A 19685-nucleotide genomic window follows, 5' to 3' on the forward strand; every position below is an offset into this window, starting at 1 on the left:
AGTGTCAGTGTACAGGTAATACAGTGATCACCAGTGACATTATACACAGAAGCTCTGTATATAGTGTCAGTGTACAGGTAATACAGTGATCACCAGTGGCATTATACACAGAAGCTCTGTATATTGTGTCAGTGACCAGGTAATGCAGTGATTACCTGTGACATTATACACAGAAGCTCTGTATATAGTGTCAGTGTCTAGGTAATACAGTGATTACCTGTGACATTATACACAGTACCTCTGTATATAGTGTCAGTGTACAGGTAATACAGTGATTACCTGTGACATTATGCACAGTACCTCTGTATATAGTGCACATTGAACAGGTTATAGTGTATAGTGTTAGTGTACAGGTAGCACACTTACTCACAGTGACGTCTCCAGCTGAAGTCCCTCATCTTTGCTTTTCTTTTTTATGCAGCGCAGACCGCCATCATTTCCTTCAGCCAGGACTCGTCTCTGCATAAAATAACACATAGTTACCTACAGCACGGCTTCCAGAGCACAGTCCCCATTTTTCCCCTTTCTTCTACACTACACATTTAAATACAGACGTGCACCCACCATTAATATATAATAATCCACCGTTCCAAATATAAATTATAATTCACCACTGCGCCCCCACCAACAATAAATAGCAATTTCCCCACCTAATAAATATATACATTAATTAGCCCCTGTACTCTTCCTCCAATTCATTACCAGTCACTGCATCCTCAATGTCCCCCAATATGTGCCTCCCGCTCCCCCAATTCATTATATTTATATGCCCCTTCCGCCCCAATTCATTGTCATGTCTTTCTCTCCCACCCTCTATTCATTATCAACTGCTCTACCCCACATTCAATACATCATTTACTCCCATCACCCTGAAAATTAATTATTTGCTCTCTCCCAGGTCCTCATTTGTTCTCCCCATCCCCCACCTTCAATTCAATTGCTATCCCCATCCCTAATTTCATCATTTGCTGTCCCCCTTCCCCCCTCTCTACATCATTTGCAGTCCCCCTTACCCCCTCACTTCATCATTTGCAGTCCCTCATTCTCCCCCACTTCATCATGTGCAGTCCCCTTTCGTTCATGTGCAGTCCCCTATCCCCTCCCTCACATCATCATACGCAGTCCCCCTCCATCATTGGCAGCCCCTTCCAACATTTGCAGGCCCCATTCCATAATTTGCAAATTGCAGCACCCCCTCTAATCATTTGCATCCCCCATCATCATTTTCAGCACCCCCTCCATCATTTGTAGCCCCCCTTCATGATTTGCAGCCCCTCCATCATTTCCAGCACCCCCTCCATCATTTGCAGCCCCCTCCATCATTTGCAGCTCCCTCCATCATTTCCAGCACTCCCTCCATAATTTGCAGGCCCCCTCCATCATTTGTAGCTGCCCATCCATCATTTGCAGCCGCCCTCCATCATTTCCAGCCCCCTCCATCATTTCCAGCACCTACTCCATCATTTGCAGGCCCGCTCCATCATTTGCAGCCCCCTCCATCATTTCCAGCACCTTCTCCATCATTTGCAGCCCCCTCCATCATTTGCAGCCCCCTCCATCAGTTCCAGCACCCCCTCCATCATTTGCAGCCCCTCCATCATTTCCAGCACCCCCTCCATCATTTGCAGCCCCCTCCATCATTTCCAGCACCCCCTCCATCATTTGCAGCCCCACTTTATCATTTCCAGCACCCCCTCCCATCATTTGCAGCCCCACTTTATCATTTCTAGCACCCCCTCCATCATTTGCAGCTCCTACATCATTTCCAGCACCCCCTCCCATCATTTGCAGCACCCCCTCCATCATTTGCAGCACCCCCTCCATCATTTGTAGCTGCCCATCCATCATTTGCAGCCGCCCTCCATCATTTCCAGCCCCCTCCATCATTTCCAGCACCTACTCCATCATTTGCAGGCCCGCTCCATCATTTGCAGCCCCCTCCATCATTTCCAGCACCTCCTCCATCATTTGCAGCCCCCTCCATCATTTGCAGCCCCCTCCATCAGTTCCAGCACCCCCTCCATCATTTGCAGCCCCTCCATCATTTCCAGCACCCCCTCCATCATTTGCAGCCCCCTCCATCATTTCCAGCACCCCCTCCATCATTTGCAGCCCCACTTTATCATTTCCAGCACCCCCTCCCATCATTTGCAGCCCCACTTTATCATTTCTAGCACCCCCTCCATCATTTGCAGCTCCTACATCATTTCCAGCACCCCCTCCCATCATTTGCAGCACCCCCTCCATCATTTGCAGCACCCCCTCCATCATTTGCAGCACCCCCTCCATCATTTGCAGCACCCCCTCCATCATTTGCAGCCCCACTTTATCATTTCTAGCACCTCCTCCATCATTTGCAGCCCCTCCATCATTTCCAGCACCCCCTCCCATCATTTGCAGCCCCACTTTATCATTTCCAGCACCCCCTCCCATCATTTGCAGCCCCACTTTATCATTTCCAGCACCCCCTCCCATCATTTGCAGCCCCCTGCATCACTTGCAGCCCCCTCCATCATTTGCAGCCCCCTGCATCATTTGCAGGCCCACTCCATCATTTGCAGGCCCGCTCCATCAATTCCAGCACCCCCTCCATCATTTGCAGCCCCCACTCCATCATTTGCTGCCCCCCTCCATCATTTGCAGCCCCCCTCCATCATTTCCAGCAACCCTCCATCATTTCCAGCACCCCTTCCATCATTTGCAGCCCCCTCCATCATTTCCAGCTCCCTCTCCATCATTTGCAGACCCTCCATCATTTGCAGCACCCCCTCCATCATTTCCAGCACCCCCTCCATCATGTGCAGCCCCTCCATCATTTCCAGCACCCCCTCCCATCATTTGCAGCCCCTCCATCATTTGCAGCCCCACTTTATCATTTCCAGCTCCCTCTCCATCATTTGCAGCCCCTCCATCATTTCCAGCACCCCCTCCATCATTTCCAGCACCCCCTCCATCATGTGCAGCCCCTCCATCATTTCCAGCACCCCCTCCCATCATTTGCAGCCCCTCCATCATTTGCAGCCCCACTTTATCATTTCCAGCTCCCTCTCCATCATTTGCAGCCCCTCCATCATTTCCAGCACCCCCTCCCATCATTTGCAGCCGCCTCCATCATTTGCAGCCCCACTTTATCATTTCTAGCACCCCATCCATCATTTGTAGCCCCCCTCCATCATTTGAAGCCCCCTCCATCATTTCCAGCACCCCCTCCATGATCATTTGTAGCCCAGCTCCATCATTTGCACTGAAGCACCCCCTCCATCATTGGCAGCACCCCCTCCATCATTGTCAGCACCCCCTCCATCATTTGCACTGCAGCCCCCCTCCATCATTGGCAGCCCCCTCCATCATTTGCAGGCCCACTCCATCATTTCCAGCCCCCTCCATCAATTCCAGCACCCACTCCATTTCCAGCACCCACTCCATCATTTACAGCACCCGCTCCATCATTTCCAGCACCTGCTCCACCATTGGCAGCCCCCCCTCATCATTTGCAGCCCCCTCACCCATTTAATTCATTTCATAAAGAAAAAAAAAACGTTTTTCATATTTACCTCACAAGTAATCCCCAGCAGGCACAGCTGCAGCTCCTCTTGTCATGGTAGATGCTGTGCCTGGAAGGAGCCCGCCATACATTGTATCATTTTCAGCAGAGAATCAGCTAGACTGTATGGGCTGCTGAGAGGCCCTGAAAGAAGCCCCTACAGTCTAGCACATTGACTACTGAGACAGCTAGAATGTATGGGCTGTAGTCAGGACCTGCAAGGAGCCCCTACATTCTAGCTACAGCCATGTCACCTGACCAGAAGTCCAGGGAGGGCGGAGGGAGAGAGTCGGAGATGTGCAGCTATCAAGGTAAGACAGCTACGCACAGCTCAGAGAAAGCTGCCGGCCCGACCTGTGCGCCTGGGGGAGCGGCCCGGTGGGCATATGCCTCCCTGCCACCCAGCCCGCCCCTGGTGGTCAGCGAGGTGGAAGCCAGCTCCGCCAGTTTTGCCTTGGTCGTTTGTGTAGTGTGAGCGGAGGCATTGTCTTGCAGGAACAAGATTCCTTTGGACAGTTTGCTTCACCTTTTGGCCTTCAGAGCTGTCTTCAATTGGTCCAAAAGTTCATTGTAATACCTTGCATTGATGGTGGAACCCTTTTGAAGTTAGTCCACTAGCAGCACGCCCTCCTTATCCCAGAACACAGAACATCACCTTAGTGGCTGATTTTTGCACCATGAACTTCTGTAGATGAGGAGAACCACTGTGCCTCCACTCTTTTGACTGCTCCTTGGTTTCAGAGTCATACAAATAAATCCAGGTCTCATCCATAGTGACCAGTCGATCCAGGAAATTCTTATCAGTCTGGAGATGCTGACAAATGGATCTGGAAATTTTAACTTTTCTGACCTGTTGTCAAACATTTGGGGACACACTTTGCAGATAGCTTCTTCATGTCCAAACATTCATGGATAATTACAGGAACCATACATGTATAACATCTTCCTCAGAAATTACCACATACATATAATGTATGTAGATATGTATGTGGTAATTCATGAGGAAAAAGTCATGTATAGACTTTGAAATGCTTTGAATCAAGCCACCATTCCTTTTCTTCAATACTTCAGGACTTCTATTTGTTCAGCAAGGCGGATGACATCCACAAAGTTCAATTGTATGATTCCTGATATGGTCAATGCCTGACCTGTGGATCTGCGGCAGCTCACGTTTACATGCCTTGTCAAAGGGGCACCAGGTGAGCAGTTTTCTGAATAACAGATTCTGAATCTATTGGAGAAGACCCTATTTGCGCTCCTTTTCTCCTACAGTTCTCTTCATGGATAATTACACAAACACTTTCACGGGAAATCCCCATGATGTCCGCTATTGCTTTAGCTGAAATTTGCCAATTCTCCAGTATGAGGTTGTGCACAGCATCAACGATCTCCGGAACAACAACCACTCTCGGTCGTCCGGGACGTTCCTCATTGTTGGTGCTGAAGTGGACCGTTTTAAATTTGGCAACTCAGTTCTTAACTGTAGAATATGAAAGACATTGATCCCCCAATGTCTGCGACATATTACCATGAATATCCTTCACAGACTTTCCTTGCAGAAACAAGAATTTTATCACTCCTCTGTTCTCATTTGCTGTGAATATCGCATTAGACTCCGCCATTTTGTTTTCCCGCGTTCGTAGAACACTGTTGCCATAAGCTAAAAGCACAAAATTGTGAAAACATATATTAGACACATAAGGCTTTCATGTCATGTAACATTCGTTACCATAGAAACAAAAAAAGATCACAAAGCCAAAGAGTTATCAGCAGCCCCTCATATCATGGCTTTGAGTATGTAAAAATCTATAGAGGAGCCTGTGGCAGCGGCTGGATAGAGGATCGTCTCTACAAATAGTTATGACTTGTCTTCCTCCTTTCCAGTTTGTCAATAGTAGTAAAACTGCCAGAAAATGTATTTCTATTTATCTAAGATTTCCGCTCAATATGATTTGTGGACAGAAAACAGCTGGCGAGGTAATGACAAGGTTCACGGAGCATGAAAGTACCTGCACAGTCAAAAATAAAGTGACATGTCACACAGCAAAGGGACAGCGCTGCACTGTCCTCCATCCATGCCAAGCAATTCATCTCCATTCTGCCAAATCACCGAAGGTCTGAGCGAGATCAGGGAGTGAGCCAGACACATAATACATAGAGACCAGTGATGAGCGAAACGATCGCCAAACATAAATTCGGCACGAATATGGTACATTCGGATTCGTGATCGGAAACACGGGCAAAATTTTATAAAATCGATAAAAATCGGTAACATTCAGTAAAAAGTGCAGGAAAATATTTGCGTTGCCACAAAAGTATTTTCAGCACTTTAGCAACGATAATGGTGGTGTACCATGAGAGTTTGGCACGTGTTTGATGAGGGGAGGGGGTTTGCAGAGGTCAGAGGCGCGGCGTTCTTATAAACAGTCATTTTTTCCCCTAACTTTATGTGTGCACATTGTGGCTAGCCAATCAGGGCACAGAAAACACCCACAATGTCCTGACACAACGGCTTGTGTCATTGGCTGCTGAAGTCACATGTCCCTCTCCATATAAATAGCGGACATCTTGTTTTAGCGCCATTTTGACACCGTAACAGCGCAGTGAGGCTGCTCCTGACGCTGCCACTGTTAACAGCAAGATTTCAGCTAGTTAGTTAGGCGGTTGTATATCAGTGAGATGACGTCCTCAGACAAAGCCAGCAGGGCACATGTCCTACAGGAGTGTTGTGCACTGCTTCTATAGTGCTCCATGCACGAGTATAGCATTCTAAATTATATTTTTCACTAGCTAAATGTGAAAAGTCTGCTGTATCCCACCTTGTCATTTAGTGCTGTGGGGATATGGAAATTCTAATTTTTTCTGTTGCTAAATGTGAAACAGCCTGCTGTATCCCACCTTGTCATTTAGTGCTGTGGTGACATTGTTCTGTGACTTGAGCTGTTGTACATGAAGAAATATTTTTTTGCAGTTGCTACCGTGATTCAGCATGCCATATCTCACCTTGTTATTTAGTGGTGGTGAAATTCCACAGTGTACATAGCTCTTGCACATTAAAAAATATATAATTTTTTCTGTTAAATGTGTATAGCCCTCCGTATCCCAAGTTGTCAACTGCAGCTTCTAGTCTCCCATTAAGACTATTGAAGCATATAAAAAGTACAAAAAAAATGTTTTTTTTAAAAATAATATAAAAGTTCAAATAACCCGCCTTTTTCCCCATTCAAAATAAAACAATAAAAAAAAATCAAACACACACATATTTGGTATCTCCATATTCAGAATCACCAGATCTATCAATATAAAAAAAGAATTAACCCAATCGTTAAACGGCATAACGAGAAAAAAAAAGTCAAAACGTCAGAATTATGACTTTTGGTCGCAATAAAATGCAATAACAGGCAATTAAAAGATTATATCTACACCAAAATGGTATCCATAAAAACGTCAGCTTGGGGCGCAAAAAATAAGCCATCACCCAACTCGAGATCATGAGAAATGGAGACGCTACAGGTCTTGGAAAATGATACTATTATTTTTTATTTTTTTTACCAAAGTTTGGAATTTTTTTATCACTCAGATAAAATAGAACCTAGACATGCTTTGTGTCTATGAATTCATAATGACCTGGAGAATCATAATGGCAGGTCAGTTTTAGCATTTAATGAATACAGTAAAAAAACAAAACACAACTGAGGAATTGCACTTTTTTTGCAGTTTAACAGCACTTGGAATTTTTTTCCTGTTTTCCTGTACACGATATGTTAAATACAATGGTGCCATACAAAAGTACAACTCGTCCCACAAAAAAAACAAACCCTAACATAGCCATTAAAAATAAAAAGTTATGGTTCTGGGAAGAAGGGGAGCAAAAAACGAAAACGGAAAATGACCCAGAGGATAAGAGGTTAAAAAAATTATAATTTTTTCTGTTGCTGAATGTGATACAGCATGCCGAATCCCACATGGTCATTTTGTGGTGGTGATATGAAGCTGTCTGCAGACCTCACGCACATTAAAATATTTTTTACAGGCCTCATTGACACTGAAACAATTCTTTTTTCTGTAACGCGATTCATCACGCCTTATTTCACCTTCTAATTTTGCGCCGCTGAAATTCAGCTGGTTGCAGAGGTTGTGCAGAGTAAAAAAAAATCTAATTTTTTGTTGCTAATACTGTGCTCCTAGCCCTCTATCTGAGCAATATGACTGGGAAAAAGCGAGGCCGTGGACGAAGGGGTTTTAGGCTTGATGTTCGAGGTGTATGTGGGGTAAGTGTTAATGTTTCTGAAAGCACTAGTGAGCCACTAATGTGACATTCTATTTAAAGACAACTGGCAACTTCTGTTACTGGATGTTGTAGTTTTTAGTGTGATGCATTGTTCTTGCATTATTGCAATCTCTGATATCTTTAGTGGGGCTTATTTGCCTGCTGCTGCTGCTGGAGATGTTATCAATAACTTGAGGAAAGGTGAACAGTCCTGGTTGGGTGTCCATCTGCTGGGTTGGGTGTAGTGGAAGACCTGTCGGTCCCTATTATACTATTTCTACTGCGGTAAAATTGATGTTAATTTGTTGGTGTCTGCCGATAAATGTTTGTAAATGTGTAGATTCCTGGTTGGGTCTGCCTGGGGTTGTGTGTTGCCTGTAGTAGTAGGCCTCCAGTTTCTGCAGTCTTCGACTCTCTTTGAGTCAACTACCCGTGCTACTATCCTTTCATTTTTCTGACAATAGTAATCTACAAAACTGCTATGTGTGCCACCTCAGTGTGGATGAGCATCAATTTCATTTATTTTATCACTTACCGTATATTTTGCGGTTTATAAGACGCACCGGATTATAAGACACACCCCAAATTTTGAGAAAAATTGGAAAAAAATGTTTAAAATAAAATGGTGTTGCTTCTTACAATCCAGGCGTCTTACTGCTTACAAGGGATATTGGCTGCGGTGAAGCGGGGTCCCAGCGTCGCTGCTGGCAGAGGCAGGAGTGGGACGATGCTGTGGACCCCAGACTGAGAGAAATGGGTGTTCGGATGTGCGACGCTGCGGGTGTTCGATGGTGAGCAGTCTCCGCCGACATTTTGTGAAAGCCCAGAGCTCCCGCACTTCCATGGTTTGCTATGCAGTGGACTCCAGGAAAATAGCTGCTGGGGGCAGTGCATGTGCAGATGGAGATCTTGGTGTTGAGATCTCATCTCCCGAGATCTTGGTGCTGACATCTCCTTCTGTTCATGTGCCACCTCCGGCAGCCATTTTCCCAAAGTCCACCGCGTAGTAAACCATGGAAGTGTGGGGGCTCCAGGTTTTCACAAACTGTTGGCGGACATTCATGGGTAGAACATTCAAACTCTTTGCAGATGCTGTCCTTGGTGGGGTTGAAACACAGGACTCCAGCACTGCAAGACTGCTAATGCTTTTGCGCCAATGACAGAGCGTTTCTGTGGTTGGAAAGCTATCACTGTGATGCAAACTGTGTGCCTCACTGCTGTGTTGGGAAAAACCACTGTCAAGTTTGTCTACCAGCATGTTTTGATACTGCAGCATGGGCGCTCCCTTTCCAGTGGGGAAGCAACATGTAAAATTTACTTTTTTATTGTGGATAGAACACACTGGTAACCCAGTAGTCAGCACTATTTCAAATCATAACTATGTCAGTAACAATCATGTTGCAGATAGTGCTACATGAAGGCGCTCATGGGTCGGTCTCTTTCATGAGGTCCAATTTCACAGTGTGTTGGTGTCAGGATAACACTCAAGCTTTCTTCCTCCATCCCCTCCTGACAATGGACAACATAGAGGGAATCATTATCGTCTTCATCTCCTAACTGTTGCACGTCCATCACCTCTTCCTTATTGTCCTTTTCATGGTCATTCTCCATTTGTTCCTCCCATGGCAACCACCTGTGACATGACAGGCCTGAACTTATAGATATTGTTAACCCTAAATGAATCCACTTCTTTCCCCAGGACCACCACCACCACCACCACCACCATCTCCTCACATAGACTATTTAAAGTGTGCTCCAGCATGTAGATGACAGTAATAGTGATGCTGATGAAGGCATCACCACTTACCATTATAGTAGCCATTAAGGAAACGTGCAGTAGGGTGCAGCGGTCCTTCACCTGTGCCCACTACGCAAGTGTGAATTTCACCATGTCTATACTGCGTTGAGCCAGGCTATGAAAAATGTCATACTGCACCAGGTCTTGGCGCTACTGCCAGAGTCACTGCAACATGTGCAGAGTTTAATTCCATGGTGTGGTCATTACACATATCAGCTGGATAACCGGTAGTCAGAAAGATCTCTATACCAACTGAAGTGGAATGCTGGAAGTCATCACACAACAACAGTGGTTTCTGCAGCAATGCATCCAGGCTGGGACAGTGGCGGAGGAATTGCTGTACCATCAGGTTGAAGATGCGAGCCATGCAAGGCACCTGTGTAAGGTTGGCCCAGCGTAGGGCCGCCACCAGGTTTGCAACATTATCACACACCACCTTCCCTGGCTCGAGGTTGAGTGTAGACAACCATTGCTCAAACTCGGCATTGATAGCGTCCATAAATGTTGATCTATATGACTATTATCTCCAAGGCATATTAATGCAAACACTGCCTGATTACGGTGAGCCCTGGCTGCGCAGTATGGAGGTGGGGGCATTTTCTCTGCAGTGTTGGAATGTGTGTTTAATTAAGGCAGGGGCTGAGAGCGCAGGTGGAGGACCTAGAGGAGGTGGATGAGGCAGAAGCACTGCAGGAACTGTTACATTCAGGGGTTTGTTCCGCAAGCCCTGGGGATTCCAAGACTTGGTGTCTAGTGATACTTTCATGTCTACTACTGTAGCTCTCCATCCCCTGTTGTGTACTAGTTTAGTTCTCCAACCCAAGTTGTTTAGAAGCTTAGTTCTCCTTGTTTTTGGTGTGTATTTCTTTCCTTCTGCAATCATAGCTGTTTAGCAGTTAAGTTATCCAACTTCTGTTGTCTATTAGTTTAGTTAACTATCTTATCATGTGTATTGGTTTATTTCTCCATCACCAAGTGCCCTGCAAGCCTTGGGGATTGCAAGACTTGTGGAACAGCCCCTTCCCGGACTGCCCCTACAGCCACCAGATACACCCAGTGCCCAGTCATTGAGCTGCAATTCCTCTGTCCATGCTTGCTTGTCCAGTTGTCATTGTTGAAATGCACCATGGCAGACATAGAATTTTCAGGGAATAGGTGATGTTGTCTGCAACTTGTTGTTGTAGCGCAGGCACATCTTTCTTAGAGTAGTAATGGTGAATGGGCAACTGGTACTGGGGGACTGCGACAGCCATGAGCTTTCGGAAACAGTCTGTGTCCACAAGGCGGAAAGGCTGAATTTCCATGCCCAATAGATTGGAGTGGCCATGCAATAATCACAGAGATCACAGGCCATGAGTCATACAGAAACAAGCGCTCTGATCTTCGTAGCGAATAGCTCTCAGCTGGCCCCTATCATCCAGACATTGACACGAGTGGGCAACGAATCATCCGAGGAGGTCGCAGGCTGTTCACAATAATTAGTTCTCAGAAAAGTAATAGTGAGCATAAGGCTTATCCACGTCCAGATTACAACACATGGAATATGCGTATATCCCGCCATACGATCACTGCTAACTCCACGATAACCCTACACTCATCTCTGCCAACAACAATCTTGTTTTTAACCTAATAAATAAATGCAGGCCAATTGGACACCATTCTTCTTTTTAGGTTCACACCATCAGGGTCTTTCCTCCCCTCTCCCTCAGAGTAGCAGTGATATACCGGCCCACATGATCACCCACCAACTTGCTTGACCACTTTTATGTGTTGCAGCCACACCTAAAGTCTTCAGAATTGACAACCCTTATCTTGGGAGATTTCAACAGCTCTACCCTCCCACCTGCATCCCAACTTCTATCTCTTGCCGATTCTCGTGGACTCTCACAACTTTCAAACTCTGAGACACACAAAGACGGTAACACCCCTGATCTGGACTTTGTCCGGCTCAGTTCAATCTTCTACCTAGATGACTCACCTCTTACCCTTTGTCCCCCATGAAAATAGGAGTATAACCACAACTTACACATTTTTAGGTGCTCCCTAAAAACACATCTGTTTAGGGCGGCCTATCATGTCCCCTAATCAAAGTCCTTTCTATATATATATAGCTTATTGTCTACTTCTCTGAACATAATTCATTATCAATCTCAACCATACCAAAAGACTCATGCAGCCTTTATCCACCCCCCATTTCCTCAAGATGGTTGTACTATCATTGTAAATAAACACCTGTAATTAGTGTCACCCCCACCTCGAGTCACCCCAACTGTAGAGGATAATCAAGTGGAGGTTCTTCGGTCGGGGACCTGTGTGACAACACTTGCCATGGTGAAGGAGGAGGAAGAATCAGAACATGCGGTTCTGCACAGTGACATTCCCAGATTTAGGCTGGTTTCACATTTGCGTTTTTTTGTGCTGCGTTTTTGCGCATACGTGCGCATGCATTTTTTCCCCTATATTTAACATGGGTGCGCATATGTGCGCATTGGCATGCGCACATATGCTTTTTTCGTGCTCTGCGTTTTTTTGTGGTATGCGTTTTTATTTTCCAGACGCTACATGTTGCATTTTTTGGTCCATCCACCCGCTTTAAAAAAACGCATGCGCACGTTTTGCGCAAAAAATTACCATTATGGTCTATGGGTGTGCATACGTGCGCATTGGCATGCGCATGTATGCTTTTTTTGTGCGCATGCGTTTTTTTTTGGTGTCCACTGGTTAGACAAGTTATAAAATTCCCAACCTAAAAAAAATCTTGTCTATATAAAGGAGGTGTCTGCCAGCACTGTACCACAACTATAGAGACAGACTGGAGAGCAGAAATTCAGCAAAAACGAACCCATCTTCAATCCTAGCTTCAGCGTCAAGAATGTGAGTATTATTACATCTAAAAATTTATTCCTGTCCTTTTAAATTGTATATGTACTAATGCGTTTTATTATTTTTACATGCAGTATGTCTTCGGAATCTGAATATTCCCCATCCCAGCAGGAACTGGCGCAAGCAGACCGTGAGGTGATTATTTTCGTGCGTTTGGTAAGTATATCTGCTGCTTCTCCAAATCTCTTACGTTTGTTTTTTTTCAGACATCGTCAGATGGACAATGACCCAAAACATAAAGCCAAAGCAACCCAGGAGTTTATTAAAGCAAAGAAGTGGAATATTCTTGAATGGCCAAGTCAGTCACCTGATCTCAACCCAATTGAGCATGCATTTCGCTTGTTAAAGACTAAACTTCAGACAGAAAGGCCCACAAACAAACAGCAACTGAAAACCACCGCAGTGAAGGCCTGGCAGAGCATCAAAAAGGAGGAAACACAGCGTCTGGTGATGTCCATGAGTTCAAGACTTCAGGCAGTCATTGCCAACAAAGGGTTTTCAACCAAGTACTAGAAATGAACATTTGATTTACAATTATTTAATCTGTCCAACTACTTTTGGTCCCTTTAAAAACAGGGTGGCACATGTTAAGGAGCTGAAACTCCTAAACCCTTCATCCAATTTTAATGTGGATACCCTCTAATGAAAGCTGAAAGCCTGAACTTCAACTGCATCTGAATTGTTTTGTTTAAAATTCATTGTGGTAATGTCTAGAACCAAAATTAGAAAAATGTTGTCTCTGTCCAAATATGTATGGACCTAACTGTATCTTAGAAATGCACCATGCACTGTCTTTGTGCTTCTGATTGTTGGACATACTGACACTGGATAGAGGTGACTTTCTTTAACACTTAAAAAGGATTTGAAACTTTATCCAATAATATTTACCACAATGTGTAAAGTATGCCAAAGTTGTGAACATGTACCGTATGTGTACTGGATAAGTAATGTATTATATGCACACAGTGACTGCACGAGCAGAATAGTGAGTGCAGCTCTGGGGTATAATACAGGATGTAACTCAGGATCAGTACAGGATCAGTAATGTAATGTATGTACACAGTGACTGCACCAGCAGAATAGTGAGTGCAGCTCTGGAGTATAATACAGGATGTAACTCAGGATCAGTAATGTAATATATGTATACAGTGACTGCACGAGCAGAATAGTGAGTGCAGCTCTGGGGTATAATACAGGATGTAACTCAGGATCAGTAATGTAATGTATGTACACAGTGACTGCACGAGCAGAATAGTGAGTGCAGCTCTGGGGTATAATACAGGATGTAACTCAGGATCAGTACAGGATCAGTAATGCAATGTATGTACACAGTGACTGCACCAGCAGAATAGTGAGTGCAGCTCTGGAGTATAATACAGGATGTAACTCAGGATCAGTAATGTAATATATGTATACAGTGACTGCACGAGCAGAATAGTGAGTGCAGCTCTGGGGTATAATACAGGATGTAACTCAGGATCAGTAATGTAATGTATGTACACAGTGACTGCACGAGCAGAATAGTGAGTGCAGCTCTGGAGTATAATACAGGATGTAACTCAGGATCAGTAATGTAATGTGTGTACACAGTGACTGCACCAGCAGAATAGTGAGTGCAGCTCTGGGGTATAATACAGGATGTAACTCAGGATCAGTAATGTAATGTATGTACACAGTGACTGCACGAGCAGAATAGTGAGTGCAGCTCTGGAGTATAATACAGGATGTAACTCAGGATCAGTAATGTAATGTATGTACACAGTGACTGCACCAGCAGAATAGTGAGTGCAGCTCTGGAGTATAATACAGGATGTAACTCAGGATCAGTAATGTAATGTATGTACACAGTGACTACACCAGCAGAATAGTGAGTGCAGGTCTAGGGTATAATACAGGATGTAACTCAGGATCAGTAATGTAATGTGTGTACACAGTGACTGCACCAGCAGAATAGTGAGTGCAGCTCTGGGGTATAATACAGGATGTAACTCAGGATCAGTAATGTAATGTATGTACACAGTGACTGCACCAGCAGAATTGTGAGTGCAGCTCTGGGGTATAATTCAGGATCAGTAATGTAATGTTTTGCCTTATTAATAATTATATTTAATAATAATAAAAAACAAAAACATTATTTCTTGCACTTTTACATTATTTGACCATTTTTTATTTTCTTTTTGCTTATATTTAGTATTTTCTTTTGAAAAGTGCAAAAATCTCAATACATTGTCTCCTCATGAGCGGTTGAAATGAAGACTGCAACAGCTGCAAGAGGGACATAACTTCATTCCACATTACACTCATTACAGGAAAGATGAACCATATAGAAACTCAATTAATGAGTAGATGAGAAAGAAAATTAAAGAATCTAGGTCAGTGTAGAGTAAATGACAATTGGGACATTATGTGATGAGTCCTGTCTGTCACGGAGGAAATCAGTCCACCCAGGACATTTGGAGCGCATCTGCTGAACCAATCACTGTACTATCCGCTGCGCGCTCCGCTGTCAGTGCACTCTGACAATCCGCCAAGGCGCTTCGGGAAAACAAACTGTTACTTTGTGCGGAATCTCAAGCAACTTCTAATATCTCCAACCATTTTCTTGGTCACACTTGTCAATCTGAAACATGTCGTCCTGTTTTGATTTTGTGACCGCACCTCTATTCTCCCAGTTTAGACTTTGTTCCGTCGTGGGCCTGACAATTCTAAATGAAGTGTGAGGTGGCGCTTATCACTCAGCGTTGTGCAGATATAAAGATCTTCTATGGCTGTGGTGATCTGAGGAGCAAGCCAAGCTGAGTCTTACTTACAGGGTTAAGTCACGACTTTTGGAAGTAATGGACAATAATAGTGACTATATAATGATGCTATACAGTGCCAAGAGCATGTAAATACTGCCACTCATGCATGTGCCTGAATAATACTGCCATCTACTTGAAGTACCAAATCACAGCCAAATGTTGCAATGCATGCATGTTCATAAATAATACTGCAATGCTGTGCCAAATTACGGTAAGACCAAATGTTTCAACACCTGCATGTGCCAAATTAATACTGCTATGCAGTGCCATATTACACATCAAATGTTGCTCTGCCTAAAGAAAACTGCCATGCAGTGCCAAATTATGCCTAAATGTTGCGGTGCATAAATAATACTGCGACATGTCTAAACATTAATGCCATACAGTGCCAAATTACTCATCTGTGCCCAAGCAGTAACGTCATATGGTGCCAAATTAAACCCAAATTTGACCCCACAAGCATGTGTCTTAATAATAGTGCTATGCAGTGCCAAAATATAGATAAATGCTGACATAAATGCATATGTCAACATTTTAGCACCAAAAAGTGAGCGATAGCATATGGTTCAGTGTCAAAGTGACGCTTTGTAGTGCACAAGTGTATCTTAACAGTATAGGGTTACGTAAGATACAAAAGAAATTTCTAAATATGGGGGATTTTCTATTATAAGAGCAGTGAAGTTGTGGACTATCTCCAAAGAAATTTTTGGGAGCTTTTATACAATTTTAGGTAGATTCCACATTATGAGAAGGGTTCTTCACTGTAAGAGCAGCAACATTGTGATATACTGTAACAAAATTAATTACTTTCGGAGAGCACTCCTACATGATGTGACTTGAGATGAAATCCGCAGTTTTAAATGTTGTTTTCTACTGTAAAAGCAATGAAAGTTTGGATTTATATCAAAAGAATTTCCTTTTTTGGTGCAGTATCTATAAGTCTAAAGGTAAACTCCAAGCTGTGAAGAAGGTTCTCTACTGTAAGAGCGGTGACGCTTTGGAGTATTCTAAACAAAGAAGCTTTGTTTGTTACTGTGTTTGACTGGAGATAAAAAGCTAATTTATGAGAAGGGCTTTCTACAGTAAGAGCAGTGAAGCTGTCTGATAATTCAACAAATACATCTGTATTTCTGTAGGAGCACTTGTATGACTGTAACTTAAATCCCCAGCTATGAGAAGTATTCTCTCCTGTAACAGCTGTGAAGGTGTGAAATAGCCTCTCAAATGGATTTCCGTTTTGGGAGAGTGCCTACTTGTCCAGCTATAAAAAACGATTCACATTTGTAAGAGCAGCTAAGCTGTGGAATATTTCTATTAAACATATTGAATTTTTGGGTAAGAATTTCTATATGCCTACTGGTAAATTTCCCAGATATGAAGAGAGTTCTCTACAGTAAAGGCAATAATTTGTTGAACTTTCTACAAAATAAATTCAGCTTTTTTTTTGGTTTTTTGGGGGCAACTGGGTTGAAAGGAGATAAAATTCCCAGGTATGAGAAGGACTTTCTAAGGAATTTGTGTATTTATGTATTGAGGATCTGCTATATGTCTGGCGATGAATTCCTCAGATATGTGGAGGGTTTCCTACTAAGAAAGCAGTGAAATTATAGAATATTCTACCAAAGGAATTTACTTTTCTGGAGCAGGTTTATCTGATTGGAATTAAAATTCTCAGTTATTGTAAGAGAAACAAACCTGTGAAATAATCTACAGAAGAATTGACTTTTGGGGAACTTTCTACTGTGCTTGGCCCAAAATCACCAGTTATAGAAAGGGTTCTCTACTGTTAGAGAAGTAAATCTGCAGAATATTCTATGTAGTCATTTACTTTTAGGGGAACCTATAGTACTAGACCCAACATCCTCTTTTATTGGAAGAGCTCTCTATTGTAAGAGCTGTACAGCTGTAGAATATTCTACTAAAGGAATTAATGACAGGAGATAAATTTACTAGTTATGTGCAGAGTTTTCTCCTGTAAGAGCTGTGAAGCCAGGGAAAAGCAATATTTTTGTGGGTGGTAAAAACTGCAAATCTAGAACATATGACCCTGTAAATTGCAGATAATATGTTCCACAGCTCTAAATATAAAAAAGTGAAAACTGACTTTTTCTATATATAATATATATACCCTCCACCTATAGGTTGACATTCTCCTTTGCACCGCTGGCACCGGTGACGGCCTCCTGCACACAGACATATGACTTGTCATTGCAGACATCTTCTGCTTGACATTTAAGAAGAGAAACGTCATAATTAATAATTGGAATTAACAATGATATTGTCAAAGTAAATGATGCGACCACACTCTCTGAACATCTCAGTGGCCCCGTCCAACGAATTGCCAGTCATCTCTTTACATGATGATGACTTGTGCTCTCCGGGAAACGATATTACACACAATCCGCTTGTAAAGTCCTAATATAATATCCCTTCCATAAAGGAGAACTCTAACACCCTCTGCCCAGCATTTGCAAAAATCAAGTACCAAAAATATAAATTTGGGGTTTACAAATAATTTTTGGCAGCAATTACAACTGTCCAAAGTAATATAGCAAGGTATATAGTAGAAATATTTGATAGAGGGAGACAAAACCCAAATATCATAAAATTTGGGTTCTCTGTTCCGTAAAATTGAGACTTACTGGAGACGGTCAGTGATTTCCTACAAGCTCCATTGTCTGTTGGAGTTGAAGTTTGTCTAAAATCCACCAACTAATCTCATTAGTTCTTCCAATGATTTATCTGTAAACCATGCTTTATACTGCAGCTCTGCTTCTTTGGATTGACTACTGCAAAAAACTGCAAGTTCAGTGTATATAACGCTGATAATCTTCATTTTCTCGGAATTACCAACATTTCTGAAAAAAATCATACAAAAAATGAACATAGGATGTCTTGATGCAGCGCAGATAAATGGGAGAATTTACAGAAATGATTGTGCGATGTACACCTGCAGGATGTGCGCTCTCCTCGCGACCTTCAATGGCCTTGTTCCGTCATCGATAGGAGAAGTAGAGGTAAAGTACAAAATGATGGACAGACGCTGCTAATGTGGCTCCAAAATGTACTGACGCTGATTACACAGGACCTGGGATCTAATCTTTTTCTTACTGATAAGTAACAGTTAATGGAGGAAATCCAGCTCCTCAAGGTGCCCTCTGGACGCTTCTTCCCTTATTCTGCCATATGGTTTCCTCGCACTCCGCTTCTGTGCTTTATATAATTATATCCCATACACTGCGCACAAAGCTTACACATACACTTCTTCTGACTGATTCTGCTTTAATCCTGACAGATAATTTCTCCTCTGTTTTATGGAAAATGTTATTCATCCTGTGTCTGCAACACATAAAAAGGAAAAGTGAATAGCAAAACAGGACAAAAAAGTCAGAGGCATTCAAAGCCGAAAATACTGCAGAGCGCGTTACTGAGAATGCAGAGATGATGGATCCATCTTTCTAGACTATCAATTTCTCTGCCGGTTTATCTATATATCTACCTGAAAAATATATATATCTACGATAATACTGCTCCTATATGCAAGAAAATATAAACTGCAATACTGCCCCTATGTACAGGAATATAACTACTATAATACTGCTCCTATGTACAAGAATAGAACTACTTTTAATACTGCCCATAGGTACAAGAATATAGCTACTATAATACTGCCCCTATGTACAAGAATGTAACTATTATAATACTGCTCCTATGTACAGGAATATAACTACTATATTACTACCCCTATGTACAAGAATATAACTACTATAATACTACTACCCCTATGTACAAGAATATAACTTCTATAATACTGCTCCCTATGTACAAGAATATAGCTACTATAATACTGACCACTGTGTACAAGAATATAACTACTATAATACTGCTCCTATGCACAAGAATATAGCTACTACCATACTACCATTATGTTCAAGAATATAACTACTATAATACTGCCCTATATACAAGAATAAAACTACTATAATACTGCCCCTATGTACAAGAATATAACTACTATAATACTGCTCCTATGTACAAGAATATAACTACTATAATACTGCCCATAGGTACAAGAATATAACTTCTATAATACTGTTCCTATGTACAAGAATATAGCTACTATAATACTGACCACTGTGTACAAGAATATAACTACTACAATACTTCCCTTATGTACAAGAATATAACTACTATAATACTGGTCCCTATGTTCAAGAATATAGCTAGTACAATACTACCATTATGTACAAGAATATAACTACTATAATACTGCTCCTATGTACAAGAATATAACAACTATAATACTGCCCATAGGTACAAGAATATAACTTCTATAATACTGTTCCTATGTACAAGAATACAGCTACTATAATACTGACCACTGTGTAC

General features: G+C 42.7%; 1 protein-coding gene across 5 annotated transcripts in view; it reads right to left on the minus strand.

The window, feature by feature from the left end:
- LRFN5 (leucine rich repeat and fibronectin type III domain containing 5) overlaps positions 1-19685 on the minus strand; it is a 337342-nt gene that overhangs the window by 194371 nt on the left and 123286 nt on the right. For 3 of the 5 annotated variants that reach the window (XM_073578039.1, XM_073578038.1, XM_073578040.1), the window contains exons 2-3: positions 18247-18635; positions 17939-18154 (exon numbers count right to left, since the gene is read on the minus strand). The exons of the other annotated variants lie outside the window; for them this stretch is intronic. The gene's annotated coding sequence lies outside the window, so the exon portion shown is untranslated. The remainder of the gene's footprint in view (positions 1-17938; positions 18155-18246; positions 18636-19685) is intronic. 5 annotated transcript variants of the gene reach the window in all.

Source organism: Dendrobates tinctorius, unplaced genomic scaffold (genome assembly GCF_039654945.1).
Source record: "Dendrobates tinctorius isolate UK_male_01 unplaced genomic scaffold, ASM3965494v1 ptg000058l, whole genome shotgun sequence".
NCBI classification, from domain to species: Eukaryota; Metazoa; Chordata; class Amphibia; order Anura; family Dendrobatidae; genus Dendrobates; species Dendrobates tinctorius.